This window comes from Monopterus albus, unplaced genomic scaffold, assembly GCF_001952655.1.
Source record: "Monopterus albus unplaced genomic scaffold, M_albus_1.0 scaffold409.1, whole genome shotgun sequence".
NCBI lineage: Eukaryota > Metazoa > Chordata > Actinopteri > Synbranchiformes > Synbranchidae > Monopterus > Monopterus albus.
The window spans coordinates 188,317-198,056 of NW_018128289.1; the positions used below are offsets into that span (position 1 = coordinate 188,317).

Here is a 9,740-nt window from a genome sequence, read left to right on the forward strand (position 1 = left end):
GAAGACGATCATATATTCAGAAGTCTACTGCCATAAGTTGCAGGTGGAGTTGTAATCTGGCTTAACATTTGAATCAGCCTCACCCTGGCAGCAGTGATGTCTCCTCATCAGTCTTATGAAAGTCACCCAGTCAATCTATGTTGAACCCCTGACTGAAACTGATATATACTTCAGGAGGCATAGAGGATCCCCCCCAACTGCTAGGGGCTATGATATGGGGAGAGGGAATAAATGATATTAAAGAGCAGGCAGCCTTCTGTGGAGCTCAGACTCCATGGTTCAGTCCCGCTGTGAATCTTTTTCCACTGACATGATGACAACAATGATGAGAAACGTTGATTTTATTCATGTAGGTTTGACATTTACCTGACAGAAAATCCTGTTGAAACTTTAAAAGCCTGAGAATCCATTTCCAGCCTTTTATCATTATTTAAATTTGAATGTAGACTGCTGAAGAGAAAAGATAAAATCTGAATGTGCTTGCCATTACTTGGAGATCAAATGAAACTTGTCAGTATGTAAATTACATACTGATAATATACATACACTTAATGTCCTCTATTTAACTCTCGTGGTTGTACAAATACTTGTTTCACAGAGTAGAGAGAGAAAGAGTAGAGTTGAGTAGAGTAGGTACTTTCTTGATCCCACAGTGGGGAAATTTCTGTGTTACAGCAGCAATAGAGAACAACCAACATAACACCATAAGAACAGAACTTCATAAAAACACGGAAAAAAACACAACGAGGACACAGCTGCTGTAACTTGCTGCCACTCCGCACGGCGCATGCGTACGTAAGTACGTAGTAACAAAGAACACTTAGTCTTAAAATAAAATTTACATAAAGGCAACAAAGCATTAGAACCAATACACCAAAACCACCTCATATCCCCATGGAAAATCCCCGGCAGCTCACCGCAAGGAACTTGGAAGGATTGCTGGCCTTGATGGCCGACTGTTGGCAAACAGAGTCCTCCCCAGGTAGACTCAAAACCTCGCAAAAAGTATTAAAAACATAATGCAAAAGCAATAAAACTTGTATTCCTAGTAGCCCAACTCACAAAAAAATTACAGGAAAGCACCATAGCACAAAAAGCAACACAGAAAACATAGAAAACTCGAAAAAAAACAAAACAGAGTGAGAACTGCGCAGGGCAGTTAACGTTCTGAGGCGGAAAAACAAATTTACTAGTAAACTAGTAAAATATGTTGTTTTTCATCATGTTCCAAATTGACACATGCAGTGTAAACTATGAATTGTACTGCATATAGATAGCTGCATATAGAAGAGCTGAAATAATCTCAGCCTCAACACAGACAAGACGAAGGAGATGATAGTGGACATGAGGAAGTAGAGGAGATTTCATCGGCCACTGTTCATCCAGGGCTCAAAGTGGAGAGGGTGAGCAGCTTCAAATAGCTGGGCGTCCACATCAGTGTGGACCTCACTTGGACACTTAATATCACACAGCTGGTCAAGAAGGCCCAATGGCAGCTGTACTTCCTGAGGAGGCTGAGGAGGTTTGGCATTTCGCCTAGGATCCTTTGCAACTACAGCTGCATCATTGAGAGCATCTTGACCAGCTGCATCACTGTCTGGTATGGCAGCACTACTGCTATGGACCGCAAGCACCTGCAGAGAGTGGTAAAGACTGCAGAGAAGATCACCAGGACTCCACTGCCCTCTCTACAGAGCATTTACCACCGCAGGGTGCGTAGGAAAGCTGCCTCCATCCTCAAAGATCCCCCCCACCCCCAGCATGGACTGTTCGCCTCCCTACCCTCTGGCTGGAGGTTCAGAAGTGTGAAGTGTAGGACCTCCAGACTGAAAAACTCTTTCTTTCCCTCTGCCATCAGACTCCTAAACAGCTGAGGAGTTTATTACCAGGAAATACATGACGTACTGTCGACCTGTACTGTTTACATTCTCAGTTTGCACATGCATAATTGGACATTGACTGTTGACTGTTGCACATGCTGCTCCCATGCAGCATACATTCTCTTATTATATTCTTATATATTTTTATTATACTGCTGCATTTGCTGCTTAAAGTGCCTTAGAATTTGTGTTACTTATTTATCTACTTTATATTTAATTTGTATTTTGTGGCATTCATATGGATGGCAAAGTAAGAATTTTATTGTACAGGGAAACACATTTCCTAACTGCGCATATGACAAATAAACACTTTGACTTTGACTTTGAAGTGAAACAGTTCTGGAAGAAAGAAAATGCCATTCAAAATTCCACTGAAATTTGTAATCAGGCTAATAACAAAAAATCCAGCCTTGGAGCGCAGCTGTTTTCAACACTATGTTGTGAATTTCACTACATTTACTTCTACTATAATGACATATTTCTTTAAAAAGACATATTATTGACACTAACATAATAGGTATGTTTTTACCAGATTTATTGAACATTAATTCCCAGAAGTTCGAGGGTGGTACAGCTGAAATGTCACTACCTGATGCCAGTCGACTGAGGGAAGAATTGAACTGAGGTCCTGAGTAATTCCTGGGAATTAACATGTAACATTTTAATTACATTCTGCTGAAGTCAACGAAATGACTCGAAATAATTCGAAAAAAGATTCGTTCATGTTGCTGAACGAGATTCAAAGAACCGAATTAGTAAAATGATCCAAACTTCCCATCACAACTTGTTCCATGTTCCATTGCCCATGCCGAGCTGCCACAACACAGGGCTTTTTAAGGGTGATGGAGAGAATGCGGCAATCCATTGGCTGCAGGCTTAGTAAATTCCAGTCGATGTAGTCCAATGGCAAGCTAGAGAGAGAGAGAGAGAGGGAGGGAGACTTGGTTTCTCTATCACTAATCTTGTGCTGGCAATACCCCCGCTCCATGAGAGCAATTAGATTCAGCGCTGTTTCCAGTGCCTCTGTAATGACTCATTGAAACATTTTCTGTGTCGATAAAGCCGCATATCTTGTCTCTCCCATCACACACACACACACACACACACACACTTCTAGTTAGGCTGCCTTCAGTACACCGGGACTGTGCTTGTTACTTTGGATTTGCAGAGCAGCAGGCTGGACGTGGACTTTAGTGTTTTCCATATGTGGTGTGCGTTTCGCCTGAAGTCGGGACTTACATGAAAGAGTCAGACAGTGGAAATTCAGGCTAAGGTAAGTTTGCTGCCGACCGTAATGTATACACAATGGGCTGAATTTCTGTGCGTTTTCAGGCGCCGACTCCCCTTCCTCTTCTCCCACCACATCTGACGGTTTGTCCGGACGCGCTTCATTTACACAGAAGAGCATAATCCACAAAGAATCCATTTACTGTTAACCATATGTGGATCCTAGCCATTATCACGATCGGAACGTAATAGAAAAAATATCAGAAAAGAGGAATAATGGAGGTTTTTGTCTTAAAACTCAACAGTGGAGCCTCATTTTGCGCATTTTCATTTGACTCCAGCTGAGGTTTCTTGTTTGTAAATGCTGATGAAGGAATGAATGATTAAAACGACTGCAGACACCACAGCAAGCACTGAAGATGCCAGCCCCAGGCGGCCTAATCGCATTACGCATTTTTTTTTTTTTTTTAGTGTTTTAGCGTTAATCCCACGCACTTGTGACGGTGCTTTAACCAAACTCGTCGTCAAAGCAACAGCTCAGTTAACTTGGACAACGAAATAAGCGGTTGTAGTCTTAGGGGAAAGGCGCCTTGTGTCTTTAAAGTGGCACAGCGTTTAAACCCATTTCACACCTACATCACCGTTTTGCGCAACTCTTTCTGTCCGACGTGCAGCAGCAGGTCTATGCGCGCATCTCTGCGCAACCACAAGATGGTGGTGTGGATAGGTGGTAGGATTTGTGCCTTACATGAATTTTGACCCCCACTTCATCGCTGCTAATGCTGTGATTGTCAACTTGTATTCATACTGGGTGGCATTCAGGCAGGTGCTGCAACATGGGGGATTGCTGGTTTAACATGGGATGACCTTGTGTGTGTTGTCATGCACATACCACTTCCATAGTGGCTTTTAAGGTTCTTCAACTTGGTTCAAAGAGGCCTATGAGGTCACAAAACATAAAAATCTTTTACTGGAAAATACAAAATCTGTTAATATTGTGGGAGGGTGTTTGTGTGCTTACAAAAAATGGTATAGTAGGCAGTGTTCCTCTTTTGCCTGTTAAGATCTTTGTTTGTGTTGTACAAGAGCTTATAACTGCTAAACAAATTAATCTCCAAGAAAATGGATTCCCAAAAAGCTTAATGTCTAGTGCAGCTAAGCTCAGAATCATTGTATACTCAGTGTAAAGTGAAAACTGCCTTCCTTTGTCATTAGTAGAGTGGCTGTATGACACAACATCTGAATAATTGGGTAATTCTGTTGTTTGACACTGATTGTGATGGTTGGATGTGCCCAGCTTCTACAAATGTCCATGGTATTGGTAAAAAAAAAAGGGTTCATGAGCTATGGGGGTATTCTTCATATACATCACTAAACAAATCCAGGATTAAATGAGTAATGCAAAGGTTATATATATGGTGAATATTTCAGTTCTTTAATAAGCTAGATTGAAATAAGTGTGAGCTTCAGTGGTTATAGACTAGACTATCAACAGTGGAAACCATGATCAGCTGGTTTCTCATTGGCTACACTGTCCCCACAGCAGAGTGAGAGCCCCTGCTGGCAGGCTACGAGGAGTTTAAAGATGCATTTTATACTGTACAGTAACACTGCAACAGTGGTAAAACTGCAGAGCGATAGATGGAAAAAAGTGGCTTACAAATAAATTGCACAAGTACCCTTGTCCATAATGTTGCCATGGCTGCATGTCTACTGCTTTGATATGATGCTATAATGTGTATAATTTCTGCATTATATTCAGAGTGAGTACCATCACAAGAACTGGTATAGGTACCAGACTGGCTCAGCCTGCCAGATTATCTTGGTGTCCTGTGCTTACAGCTGACATCACACATTATGATTGGCTGAACATTGGAAAGTATTATTTGTATTAAGGAAAATCTAATAATAAAGCTAATAAATCTCTAATAATACATTCATTAATTAGAATCACTGTACAAAAACTTTGCACTACTACTTAAGGAAGCACAGCTACTAATTTCTCACAATATTACAAACATTGAACATAACTGATGTGAGAAATTACTGTAGTAGCTATGCTTGCTTAGATGTTAGCAGACCAACAGCTAGCCAGCTAGTGTTCTGTTACGAATTATAATATTGATATGCAACATTAATCCAAAGTTTGCTGTGAATGTAGTCACATGGTGGGCAACCATGCACCAATCATCACACATTTTCCAATATTGTTCACCAATACACTTTCTGATGTTTAACCAATCATAATATGTGACATCACCTATAAGTGCAGGACCCTAAGCTGATCTGGCAGGCAAAGCCAGTCAAGTAATTACTCCAGAGAATATGTAAAAGTAAAATACACAAATATTCTGGTATTATAAACTGGTATTACTGTAATGTATTACTCTTAGCACTGCTGCTATTATAATTAGATTTTTCTCCCAAACTTGGCCTCACTACTCAAATTACAACATTTTCAAAACAAGTTTGACATTCTCCATAGCATTTAGTTTGTTCTGTGCACCATAACACATTTCTAAATCTTTTTTAAACAAATGGTAACTGTTTAATATGATTCAACAAATAATTCCATACAGAACAGTTGTCTACAGTTATCAACTGTAAATCGTAAATGGACTTGCACTACTTAAGTAAAAATAGTAATACAACAGTGTAAAATTAGTTTGTTACAATTAAAAGTCATGCATTCAAAATGTTACTTAAGTAAAGGTACAAAAGTATTAGCATAATATATTTAAAGTACTAAAAGTAAAAGTACTCATTATACAGAATGGCACATCACATTCCTCTATATCATATTACTGTATTATTGATGTATTATTGTGTACATCACATTTAATGTTCCAGCTGGTAAAGAGGGAGCTAGAGATCAATAAGGTCTTATAATTGTGATGCAATTTTTTGTATTAATCTGGTTCTGAAAAGTAACTAGTAACTAAAGTTATAAAATAAATGTAGTGGAGTAAAAAGTACATTATTTAGTGTAGTGAAGTCTAAATATGAAGCGACAGAAAATGAAAATACTCAAGTATAGATACCTCAAAATTTTTATTGAGTAAATGCACTTAGTTACTTTCCAACACTGTTAGAACAGATAAAATAAAGTAATTAATTAGTAATTAATTGCGAGTTGACAATCATGCAGTTAATCATGAATGGACATTTTAAACAATTTGACAGCACTAATTATAATGCTTCCGATGGCAATTCCTGATTCAAATCTGAGAGGTTATCTTGAATAAGTGTGAGAACAAACCTGCTCCTGTTGCCATAACAACAAGTCCTACAAGACTTTAAAAGACCCAAAAGTGAAATTATCAACAGAGTTATCCAGATACCCTGTTAATCCCTGGATGAAGAACACCCCCAAATTCTCTGTCCAGGCAAACAGTCACCCTGTCTCCATTACATTTCCCTCCTGGCTTATGATTGTCCTGCAAGATTTTTGCTCAGTTTTGACAAACTGCACAGTCCATCCAAGAAAAGTCATGTTGTTCAAAATTAAAGTCAGACATACAACATGCACAGAGCACTGCTCCATAATCCACTTCCCCTGCATATTCCAAATATTATATTCCTGAAAACAACATGTCAGGGGACCAATGCAGGAAATTGGTTTTATTGCTTTTGTCTGAGAATAATCTTTGGTGTGTATGGGTACTTTTCAAAAATATGCACTCACAGGCTTGAATCTTTTCATTTATGATTCCATGGATGTTAACATTGACCTTTTAAGAATGAAAAAGGAAGTTAGACAAACAGGAGCTTAATTTAACCAAAAGGTTGTCATTTTAATACATTACAAATATAATTATTTGTTCTTTTAATCACTGAAGCTTGTGTCTGTACTTGCATAATGTTTCAATTTTCACTGCAGACTTTCCATTTTACACCAACAATATTTGTACTAAATTAGCTGCACGTGGATGACATTGGTAGCATGAGCTTTTATTACTTTTTTATGCAGATGTTTTTCTTCTTTGTGTCTATAGCTCGGGATTGGCTCCAGCACCCCTCCAACCCTATTCAGGAATAAGCATCATAGAAAATGGATATAATATTTTTTTCTCTATTACAACATTAACCATACAAACAAACAGGACATTAGCAAGACAAGACATGAAAGACAAAACAATACTTAGATGGATGGAACATAGGAATGCAAGAGAGTAATAATAAGTGTACAGGTGGTGTGGCTGTGTTGTGTTGTGTTGTGTTGGTGGATTCAGTGTATAAATAATGTTGGGGGGGGAGAATTGCAGGCGGTGAACTATTATTAGGTTTAAGAGGTTGAAGGAGAAAAAGCGAGAACAAGACATGTCACCATCTGTTAGTCCTAGAGCAAGTCAACAGGGTAAGGTTGAGCAGGATAGCATTGTTCTTATTTTATAGTTGTTGTTTAAGTGGCGCCCGGCCACCCTGCGGAGGAAACTAATTTCGGCCGCCTGTATCCGGGATCTTGCCCTTTCACAGTCATGACCCAAAGCTCATGACCATAGGTGAGAGTCGAAACGTAGATCGACCAGTAAATCGAGAGCTTTGCCTTACAGCTCAGCTCCTTCTTCACCATGACGGACCGGTACACCAACTGCATTACTACAGAAGCTGCACCGATCCTCCTGTCAATCTCCGGGCCGGGTGCACCCTTAGAGATAGGGTGAGGAGCTCGGTCACCCAGGAGGAGCTCAGAGTAGTGTTAGGTTATTTCTTAGTTAGATAGATATTCAGAGATTTGTTGTCTAGAAATGTTTAGTGGAGACAGGATGTCTAGCTGAGGCTGTTAAATGCTCAGTTCATTCTCATGTGCTTGCAGACTGCATCTAGGCCAAGGCTAATTAAATCATACAAAGGCTGCAGGCAAGGAGAGTTGTTATTATTAACTGTAATGCTAATCTTAATATTTGTCTTAATGTGAAATGTCATGTCAAATTGTTCTTAGATACACACCACTAATCAACAGTCACACACCTTGACTTTTCCTCATGTTTTGACTATCGTTATGGTCAGCTGCAAGATGGCATATCAGGTGATGTCTCGGTTTGACGTGCCTGCGTAGTATGGGGCTACCCCAGAATGATTAATATTGTATAGGTTGCTTGGTCCGAGGTCTTTCATCTTCCAAGCTGCCTGCGCGCAGGTTGGTGGTGGGAGAGATCTGGACGTGTAATGTTAATTTTACCTGTGATCCTCTGAATAAACCAGTACGGTTATTTTTTATAAAATCTAAAGTGGCCTACTGCGTCTTTTGTGAGTTCCTGGTTTAAAAGAGCCGGAAGAGGCTTTGTACATGAAACAGAGCTTATAGTAGAACCGCTGCTCCTCCACATGGAGAGGAGCCAGCTGAGGTGGCTTGGGCATCTGTTTCGGATGCCTCGGGCATGTCCCACCGGGAGGAGGACCCGGGGAAGACCCAGGACACGCTGGAGGGACTATGTCTCTCGGCTGGCCTGGGAACACCTTGGCATTCCCCTGGAGGAGCTGGAGGAAGTGTCTGGAGAGAGGGAAGTCTGGGCATCTTTGCTTAGACTGCTGCCCCCGCAACACCGTTCTGGATAAGCGGAGGAAAATGGATGGATGGATGGATGGATGTTTAAGTGTGCAGCTTTCAGTTGCACATGGGTATACCCAAGCTGCTAGGGACAGAGGGTGGAGCATCATCTTGACAATTAATTAATTAATTTAAAAAAAATAATAAATCACTGCTATACTGACACATCACAAGGTAGTTTATGTCCAGATGCTGAGTTGCAAAGTAAGCAGTGCTCAAACTTTGATTATAGCGCTCTTAAATGTTATGGTGGGGATCTACTTCCATATGCATCTGTATTATGAGACTGCTGACACTGAAACTTGGAGTGCTTCCTATTGCCTTTAAGTGTCTCCTCATTTCCTTCACTCATGTCTTATTCTCACATCTTAGTCCCTCACATGTAAAATGCAAGAAAGAGATGCCAGGAAAAGAATTTAGGAAAGAAGGCTTGAGGAAACACATTTCTAGAGAAATGAGATGTTCTTTATTCTAATGGTCATTTAAAGCAGCTGATGATGGAACAGCTGGCTTATAGCTGAATTAGCTGTCACTCTGCAGGTATTCGGAGCCCTGTATGCATAAGCATACAGAACAGTCAACATGAATAAGCATAAGTTTGAGAAGCATCTGCACTTCATTATGCACCTCTGAACAGAAACAAAGGAATTAAGATAGTGTTAGAAATTAACCCAATTCTTTTGTTGGAAGCACGAGAAGTGAAGACAGGAGAGGACTGTTTAAAATCAACAGAAAATTTACTGAAAGTCTGATTACAGGCAAGTCTTACAGCGCTGGATTCAGAGAGATAGAGCTCCCGCAGGAAAACCAGCTTCTGAATCTCGAATCATGTTTTACAATGCATTTTATCTTCTTGGGCTGCTCCGCCCTGGACAGAGGTACAACATTCAACAGCTTTTGATCCCATTGTCCATTTGGTGTGAACCGGAGCTCCGCTTGTTTCAATGTGGTAAAGTCTAGGTGTATGTGTGTGTGTGTGTGTGTGTGTGTGTGTGTCTCATGTGGTAACTTGGTCTTGATCAAGCACACAGAAAAATGGGTTAACTGGGTTGCCCGCCCCCTATGTGTGTGTGAGACAATAA

The 9,740-nt window shown here is 40.2% G+C and overlaps 1 protein-coding gene across 1 annotated transcript in view; it reads left to right on the plus strand.

The window, feature by feature from the left end:
* Window positions 1-2,853: 2,853 nt before the first annotated feature.
* Window positions 2,854-9,740, plus strand: part of LOC109951794 (neuroligin-4, X-linked-like) — a 236,133-nt gene continuing 229,246 nt past the window's right edge. The window contains 1 exon segment of the mRNA XM_020586479.1: window positions 2,854-3,153. The gene's annotated coding sequence lies outside the window, so the exon portion shown is untranslated.